This window comes from Harpia harpyja, chromosome 13 (assembly GCF_026419915.1).
Source record: "Harpia harpyja isolate bHarHar1 chromosome 13, bHarHar1 primary haplotype, whole genome shotgun sequence".
In the NCBI taxonomy this organism is placed as follows: domain Eukaryota; kingdom Metazoa; phylum Chordata; class Aves; order Accipitriformes; family Accipitridae; genus Harpia; species Harpia harpyja.
In genome coordinates this window covers 33,604,195-33,613,281 of record NC_068952.1, presented here as the reverse complement: position 1 = coordinate 33,613,281, position 9,087 = coordinate 33,604,195, and the positions used below count along the sequence as shown (strand labels likewise).

The window sequence follows — 9,087 nt, the reverse complement described above, 5'->3', positions numbered from 1 at the left end:
CTGGCTTCCTGTGTGCTGCTGGACAGGGGAGAGTTGGGAAAATAGTTAATCACTAGCCTTGACTGTAGAAAGCGAAATATGGGCAAAGAGTACCCAGGGCAGGCTGGTATTAAATGATCTGCCAAGGGCTGAATGGGTTGTTTCCCTGAGGGAAAAGCACCACGGTGGATATAACAGAAGGTCCGATAACTGAGGACAAATTTCAGTAATTAAAATTTTAAAAGGACATAGCATAGTAGGCAAAGATGCATAAGAAGGGGCATATAAAGGGAGAGAAAGCAACTAGATGTTTCCTGGGAAAAGCAAAGCCTGTTGCATGGCTACTCCTGCATCTGTAGGCATAATCTGAATTTTGACTCAGCCCTCTAATCAAAGGACGCTGCCAGCTATGTCCACTGAACTAACAAACGCTGGCTTGTTTTGAAGAGACCGCTGCATCACTACAATTATTTCTGATAGCACTACTTGCCTGGAAGGTATGTGCCTTAAAAAACAGACTCCTTGGCATGTCCATGGAAATGAGTAAGAGCCTGACTCACAGACCTTGTCTTGAGGGATCTGTTGGACCTACTCCATGAAGAAGCTACATTGTCTATTGCTTTAGGGTATACATGTGGAGACTGTAAAAAAGGCTGGGATCTTGAGAAGAAACTGTGACAACTTCTTCCCTGAGGAGGAACCTATCCCATGCCTTCAAATCTCATTACCATCCCGTTGCATTTCCCAAGTCTTCAAAAAATGTTCTTCTGTATTGTGTGGCAATGTGAAAGGCTCATCTATTAACCACCCGTGGGATGGGAAAAGTGAAACTTTGGGTGAAGCTACATGCCTTATCACTTTGGCGCGAGATGATTTCAGAACCACCAAAAGGGGATGGCATCTTCTCCCCTGCCCCAGCTTTCCCTTCCTTCCTCCTCATCTGGCCCTGTGCTGCCAAGCCACTGGGCTGCCCCCGCTCCCTAACCAGTCCCATAAGTAGCGGCAGGCAGAAGGGAGAGCTGGGGACTGGGCAGTGGGAGGGATGCGAAGAGGAAGGAAGAGCTCTCCTTCTGCTGGCAGGGAGGTGTTGTAACAGCTTAGTCACAACGTGCAGCTTTGGGTGCTGAGAAATGTACAAACACATTGGTAAATGTACGAAATAAATAGTCGGGGTCATGGGGAAATCACTTCTTCCTCTAGCTGCCTTCAGTTGCCACACTCCAAAGTAGCATACAAATTGTTGTGAGAGAAGGTTGACTTTTAAGCTGCGGGTTCCGTTTCAAGTCCAAGGTGATAAATGTCCATAAAACGACTTATAATTTGGAAACTGAAGTTATGCCTTTGAGAGAAGAGGACATTCTGCCACCGAGAGACCGTCCCACACATGCTTCCCAGTCCTGGCTCTGCTCTGACATGCCACCAGTGGCAACTGGACCCTCCGACTCCATGGGTGGTCTCCCTGCTTTGCAAGGTGTGCATGAGCCACTCTGAGACCTGGTGAAAAATGCTAGAAAGACTGTCCTTGCGTTAAACATAATGTATATTGAAGCCATATTTACAACTTGCTCAGAAAAAAACAGAAGGGTGAGGTTTCACAGGTAGTAATGAGCAAATACAATTAAAAATGCAGACTAAACCCAGAGAGAAAGCAGGTCCTTTTTTCATCCAGTATGTCTTCCTAGCCATAAAGCAGATGAGGTATCTGTCATTCAGAACAGAATAAAGAAGGTTGGAGGCAAAAAAAAAAAAAAAAGCCACAAAGATCCGTTTTACATCTAGAAGATGCAGGCAATAAAGTCATGACTCACCCTCAACAAGTTCATCTGTTATTTTGTGACTAACGCATTAAATTATATAATTCACAAATGTCCTACTCTTTAGGATTTTACTAAAAGCTATTTGCTGAATTAGAGTTAGAGATAGCAAAATGAAGTGAAAAAGCAGGGCCTTTTAGAGAAAGGGAAGCAATCAGCACTAATGGATTTATTGTGCAAAAGCCTATGTGGTTGAAAAACCACGCACGTACACACACATCTGGCTGCTTCAGCTGTTGGTAGTCATAAATATAGCTTGCTGATGCCAAACAAAAATCCATATCAATACAATCATTTATTTATTCATTTTTATAATGCAGATCTCAAGATATTAGCCACAATTGTAGCAACAACAGAAAACAAACAGCTAGGTTTTCCAAGAGAAAGTTAAATTTGAACAAAAGTTAATCAAAGTCCATGCTAAACAACTTAGCTAATAGATTGGCAGGGCTTACCCACTGAGTCGCAGAGGCACCGCTCCAACAATTGCAATGACAACAGCTGGGATATCACTTCCAAAAGAAAGGAAAAGCTGTTTCCCTTTCTGATCCACAGCTCTGGCCCCTGCATATAAGTTCAAAGTGTGTATACCTTTGTTACTGCATATACTCATATGCATGTATATAACCTTAGTCAGAGACACAGAAGTACCAAATCTTTATCTAGAAGACCATAGAAATAAAAGATTTGAGGAGGGTACAGGTGGTAAGTGGATAGAAATCATCAGATAGACTCACCTTAGGTAAATAAGCTAAATGTCTGCCCAGCAATATAGACAAGCCAATCATGTTTAAAAGGGTGCATGTAGGAAAACATTTGCTTGGTGCCTGCAAGGAAGAACAACAATTAAGCGGAACTCTGGATGCAGGTACTTGGCTGTTGGGATGCAATGCCAGAGCTCAGAATTATTTACCTTCCCTTCATTCTGTTCATTAACACCTGGTACTTCTCATGCTCTAAGGCTGTCCTCTCAGCCACACCACTTCTGATGAGTTCATCACTAGTTTCATAATATCGGATTATCTTTCATAAAAGCCCAGCTCTTGCATCTATGTGGTCAACGAAGAAACTCCACTTCCCCTTTAAAAATTATTCATATCCTCAGAGTTGCAGATTGAAGCATGGAAAATGAAAGTGCTAAAGTCTCAGAAAACAGAAGGCTAAAAAATAAATTAATATTTAGTATTTTCAGAAACATTATGAACTCTAAAGTAAATGTCATTATTTCCTATAGGGAGACTGATTCATGGCTTGTGGGGCCCTGGCATGATAAGCAGAAGCTTACGTAGCCTTCCTCCCCCAGCAGTAAACAGGAGATAAATAATTCTCTGTGGTCTGAGGCCAGTTAACATCACACACAATACAGCAGGACTTTTCCACCGGAAAGATAGCTGATGACACACGTCCATTTTCTAAAAAATGAGAATTTACCATAAATATATATTTCCTTAAAAATTCCACATTACTGAAGAAATTAGGTTCATTTACACTTCAAACTGTTAAACATTTAGTTGTGCTTTAAAAATCTGCAGGGTTTCCATTTTTTGTTTGGATTTTTTTTCCCTACTTGCCAGCACTGCTTGACAGAGGTTATCAGAGGAAGGCTTTCAGAAGATTTCAACCTCTGGTTAGTGATTCATAAATATAACACTCTATCTTTAAAAATCACATTCTTAAAAAGCCACAATTTGGGGGGAAAACCCTTGGAAAAAATCAGTATACTTAAAAAATTAATGCTGAGAAGTGATCCTGAATAACAGTTTTTAAAAGTAATGATTTCCAACTAATTTTAAAAATTCCTTACACATTGCACCGTTATTCCCTGAATGACTATGATCACACCATAAACAAACCAGGAAACATTACAGAAAAAAAATGAGTAATAGATTGTCAGCTTTAATGGGAAAATTCTGTTTTCATTGGTTTCTTTGCAAGGAAATGGATTAGAAACCTGTTTTGAAAGGACAAGTGAGATCATTTTATAAATTTCTTTTTCTTCTAACTAGAGGAGCTGTGTGGAGGCATGTCTTGCAAGCATGCAGCGTCTGGCTCTGATAACAACTCTGGGCACCCACAGAATTTGCCACTTTTAGATCAGTATGGTACATTTAACACAACAGGACACATCAAATGAAAAGCAGGATATACTCATTTCAGCTCAGAGTGGGTAGGTTAAGATGAGTTAAATGAAGCTATGATTCTATCTATGGTACATTTTAATTGTATGCTATGCTTTGAATATAAAAGAAGACCTAGTTTCCCCAACATTTATATAACATTATTCCTCATTAAGAATTTATTAACAGTGTCACTGACACTGAAATCACAAGAAGAAGAGGGGAAAAAAAACCCAAGTCCATTTAAAACCACTAATTAGCTGGGCAATCTGATTATAGATTCACAACAGCTGTTGCCTTCTTGGGGTTTCAGTGATCAGCTGAATGCACACTGGAACACATTAAAAGAAGAAACAAGCTTTTTGTGATTAAAAAACCAAAAAAACTCAAAGGTGGAAAAATTCCATGAAGGTATGGAGTACATAAACCTGCACAGTCAAAATTGTGTTTAGTTTTCCTGAGGAGCATTTAAAGCATTGAAAATATCTTCCTGTTTCTACATGATTTACTTCCCCAACAAAGAACACTGAGTGCTTTCCTGAATCACAGCCATGCAGGGTTTTACTGCATACTGCAACTCTTTGTTTCATTTATAATTATCTGATAGGATTTGCAGCTTTGGCCTCTGTTCCCCCTGAAGACAATGGGAGCCATGTTATCGATTTCAAGGAGACCCAAGTGTCAGCAGTTTTTCCATCCATAGCAAATACATACATGCAAGAACATGCCACCTTAGGCTCCAGTTAGTTAAAAGTTAAATGTACAGGAATATAGTTTAAGTTTAACATCTTTAACTACTCTTACTTTCTGCTCCCAGTGAAGACAGCCACTAATGACACTGACTGCAATTTCCCTTTTTGTCTTAAGACATCAGCTCTTATGCCACTACTACCTCTATGGAGAACCAGGTACTGTTACAGGTCCTGTGCTACTGCCTAGATTGGGAAGACTTTTTAACCCAGAAGGTTTCAAACCTGAGGTCCTCTGAAGGACAATGAACTTCACTTTCCCTTGAATAGAGGGTGACTGATTCAATTCCTTTGTACACCGCGGTTGAGGAAAAGTGGTAACTTCAGCCAAAAACCAATAGCCAGCTAGTGTAAATCACAAAATGCTGATATCATATGCTGCTTTGAATGTCATTTTACAAGTGGTCTGTTCATGCTATACTAGCATTTGTGTCTTAGCTGGTGCAGGAGGTAGTTCCTCGTAGATGGTTTCATGTCTGCGCCAGAGGGAACATTAGCCACTATACTAAGATCCAAGTCTACCTTCCCTCCCTTCAGATGATCACAGTTTCCAGGAAATCTTTTTCATGTCATCCCTTAGTAGTAACTGGAAATCAACCACAGAAAAATTCTGAAATCCCATCTCTTCAGGCAAGACCATACAGCTGGCGAGTCACATTTACTCCAAGCATCTCTAATTAATGAGCAGGGTTGGAATACAGTAAACATATTAGAAAGTAAAATAAGTTCCAAAATCGCAACCCTAACCACAGACCCTACTTCTGTGACAACTTCCACAGGGAAGATGTGTCCATTCATTCCTCATTCACGACAGAGAAGACAGGAAGAACTATGTTTTGGCATTCAAAAGAGCAATATTTTGTCCCCAAAGTTAGGAACTCCAGCTTTTAAAAGCAAGCTTGTGAAAGAGTTTGATGTTTATTGATATTATCTAATGTTATATACTAACATCAGAGGCCTAGAGAGCTTGTCAATCCATGGGGGTTTTTTTAAACTCTTGGTTGTAATTTACTCATTCTACAGGCTGAAAAATATTTAAGTAGCAGTTTTTAATATAAAAAAAATTCCTAATTATTTTTGGAATGAAAGTATAAGAGCTGAGTATACCATTTGGCGGCTTTTCAAACCAACAACAGAAATACCTGTAAGCACTGTTATACATTCTGTTCCTGACAGATTTAGCATCCCTGTCTAATAATGCAAATAAATATTTGGCTGTGATCTCTTTTACCTTCTGTTGCTCTATAGGTAACAATGTTGGGTGTCTTCACTGATACTGTATGAAATCTGCAAGTCTTTTTGCAAAACAGAAAGCAGCTAATTAGGATTCTGCTGTCTTTCATATTTGCTTGGCATTTTCAATTCTGAATTTTCAATTTACTTGAAACAAAACACCCTGTGATACACCTATTCTGTACAGGGAAAAGCCACAGACCAGCTCCCTGTAAATTACTGTCCTGAGACTGTCTAGAACAACAGCCTCCTCTCCAGTCCCATTATTTTTTGTTATTATCATAGAATCATAGAATCGTTTACGTTGGAAAAGACCTTTAAGATCATTGAGTCCAACCTTATTAGTGGAGAAGAGGGAGACCTACATTTTATTCAAAAGGGAAATAAACTAATCTAAAATCCTTCATAAACTGTTGCTACTTTCTGTCCTGAAGAACTGGAGGTTATTGCAGTTGTTTCACGTGCTCTGATAGAACTGCTTATGTTGGTACCATACTTCTGTTACAAACTCAGCAGATTTTAGGGTTTGTTTTACAAACACATTTGCTTCCAATTGCCAGCCTGGTCCATGAAATAGGATATTCTGCAAGTGCAACTTAAAAAAAAAAAAAAAAAAAAAAAAAACCAAGCAAGGAAAGACAGTATTTTGGAGTCAAACAAACAAAAAAACTGCAATATGCATTAACTGGTGTAAGAAATTTTATCATTTAAAAATCAATTAGTCATTCAAAGTTAAAAAGAATAACACCTATTCACAAGAGGGGTTAAAATTCTTTGGGACGCTGAAGAGAAGAAACCAGACCTATTATTTTGTCAAGAAGACTGGCTCCTGACTGTGGCCGGTAACTTCTTGCCAGTGGAAGTGCCTTAGGACTGTTAAATGTAAATGCACAGGCAGGTGCATTGATAAGTTATGCTGTACTTTAATGTGTTAGCCTGAACTTTTCACTGCTTATCAGGTCAATAATATGTGAACACTGCCTGGGTCATCTGAGACCACGGTGGGCAATTTGACCACGGAAATTGCTAGGGCAGGCAGTTAATCTTGCCATCTAAGTCAAAATCCCCAAAGGTTTGAATCCAGACCTGGCTAACAACAGCAGCTTGGAGTGAACTCCTAACTGAGGTCCCTAGGAGGAAGAATAGAGCAGAACTGAAGACAAAGACCCTGCTAAGATACTGAGAGGAAATCTCGGCAGTAGGAAAGCCATTTTGAAGTGCAAAGTTTTCTGTTCATTAAACCTTCACTACAGTGAACATTTTAATATATCCCCTTGAACAATTTAATATATGCCCTAACAAGGAGGAATAAAAATCCTCTTTCCTCCTTGTTTTCTTTTTTTCCTTTACACAGTGAGCACAAGATTTTATCAACCAGAGTTTCTAGAAGATTATTGATGAGATATGAAGACCTTTGACTGTGAATTGTTCCTTTAAGCCCAGCATGAGTAACGGGCACAATTCTGCTTTTCTGTGCACCAGCTAAATGGGAAGTCACTCACTGCATTTCACTTGACTGATTTAGACCATCTCTGCAGAGAGCAGGAGTTGATCAAATGCGAGTCATTGTGTTTGCCTGTTGCTGTCAGGCCCAGAAGGAAAGTCTCATAGATGCTGAACTACCTGGAGCTTCTGAAGAGCCATGGTTGTTAAAAATTGTTGAACTGAGGAACACAAGATGGTTGATCCTGGGATTTCACACAAGACAGGGGAAGAGAGGGAGTACACCCCAGAGGGGGCAGTAAGAAGCAAAGATACAGATGTGCTGGTAATGGTCTTCCCACCAGGGCAGGGGCAGACTGATAGCACAGAGTACAGAAGCTCATTTTGCAATTATCTATGAGCTCCCAGGCTTGTCCTCACTGGCCCACCAGGCAGTGGTTCCATGGTACTACTCCATCGCCAGAAGATCCAGCTGAAGAGGTTCCTATACCCAGACAGTCATCCCTTCCTCTCCTGTAGAAGGTGAAGCCATTGTCACCAGTGCAGGTTCTCTCAGACACAATTTAGAGTCCCATCACACAAACAGTTGTATCAGCTGCAGCAGGGAGAGAGAGAAGAATATTTTAAGGCAGATTTGTCATCACGTGTTTGTAACATGAGGGTACAATCTTAGCTACTCTGCAGTGTAACTCTGTGCAGCTCCAGAGTCTTATTGTGTTGACGCTCACACTTGACAAGCTAACTCAAGATGAGTTCGCTTGGATAGCAGTTTATTTGAATTAGTGCTGCAATGAAAGCAAGCACTCCAGTGCTATCAATGAGCTTTCATGCTTGAGCACAAAGTACACTGTGAGGAGTACACATATTTTATTAAATCTTAAGACTCCTTCACTCTCTTCTTGTATTCCATGGAAAGTATTTGCTCTATCCACAGGCTTTGGACTACATTTTTATTTACTGTGGGCTACTAACTCTTCAGGTTTTACTCATTGCACAACAGATGATAGTATTAAATGTGTTATGCCTAACAGCCTGAGCACTGTTAAATCAAATTACAAAGACCTCAGAAAAAAACCCTGGTTAAATACTCAGGGTAGCTAATGCTGTTAAACTATTGGACATGGACTGATCACTACAAATGGAGTTATGTAGTTACAATGTTTAAGGAAGTAGAATAATAACCTCATTCTGCTAATCACTCAATTTCCGTTATGTATGATGTGGCTGCAGTTCTGTACTCCTGCTTTATAAAAGAATCTCTTTGCAAGATGTACTGGAACTAAAAATATTATACGTATTGTTGCAAAAGAGGAAAGTACCATGATATATGACTGTGATGGGTTAACCCTGGCTGGACGCCAGGTGCCCACCAAAGCCATTCTATCACTCCCCCTCCTCCTCAGCTGGACAGGGGAGAGAAAATATAACAAAGAGCTTGTGGGTCGAGATAAGGACAGGAGAGATCACTCACCAATTACCGTCACGGGCAAAACAGACTCAGCTTGGGGAAAATTAACTCAATTTATTACAAATCAACCAGAGTAGGGTAATAAGAAATAAAACCAAATCTCAGAACACCTTCCCTCCACCCCTCCCTTCTTCCCGGGCACAACTTCACTCCCGGATTCTCTACCAACCCCCCAGCGGCACAGGGGGACGGGGATGGGGTTTACGGTCAGTTCATCACACGTTATTTTCTGCCACTTCATCCTCCTCAGGGGGAGGACCCATCACACTCTTCCCCTGCTCCAG

General features: G+C 40.4%; 1 long non-coding RNA gene across 1 annotated transcript; it reads right to left on the bottom strand.

Moving 5' to 3' along the window:
* Nucleotides 1-974: 974 nt before the first annotated feature.
* On the bottom strand, nt 975-8,130 carry LOC128150520 (uncharacterized). The gene is made up of 3 exons (XR_008238077.1): nt 7,516-8,130; nt 2,707-5,954; nt 975-2,620 (listed from the first exon to the last, which is right to left on the bottom strand). It is a non-coding gene; the product is annotated as an uncharacterized LOC128150520 (long non-coding RNA).
* Nucleotides 8,131-9,087: the final 957 nt, after the last annotated feature.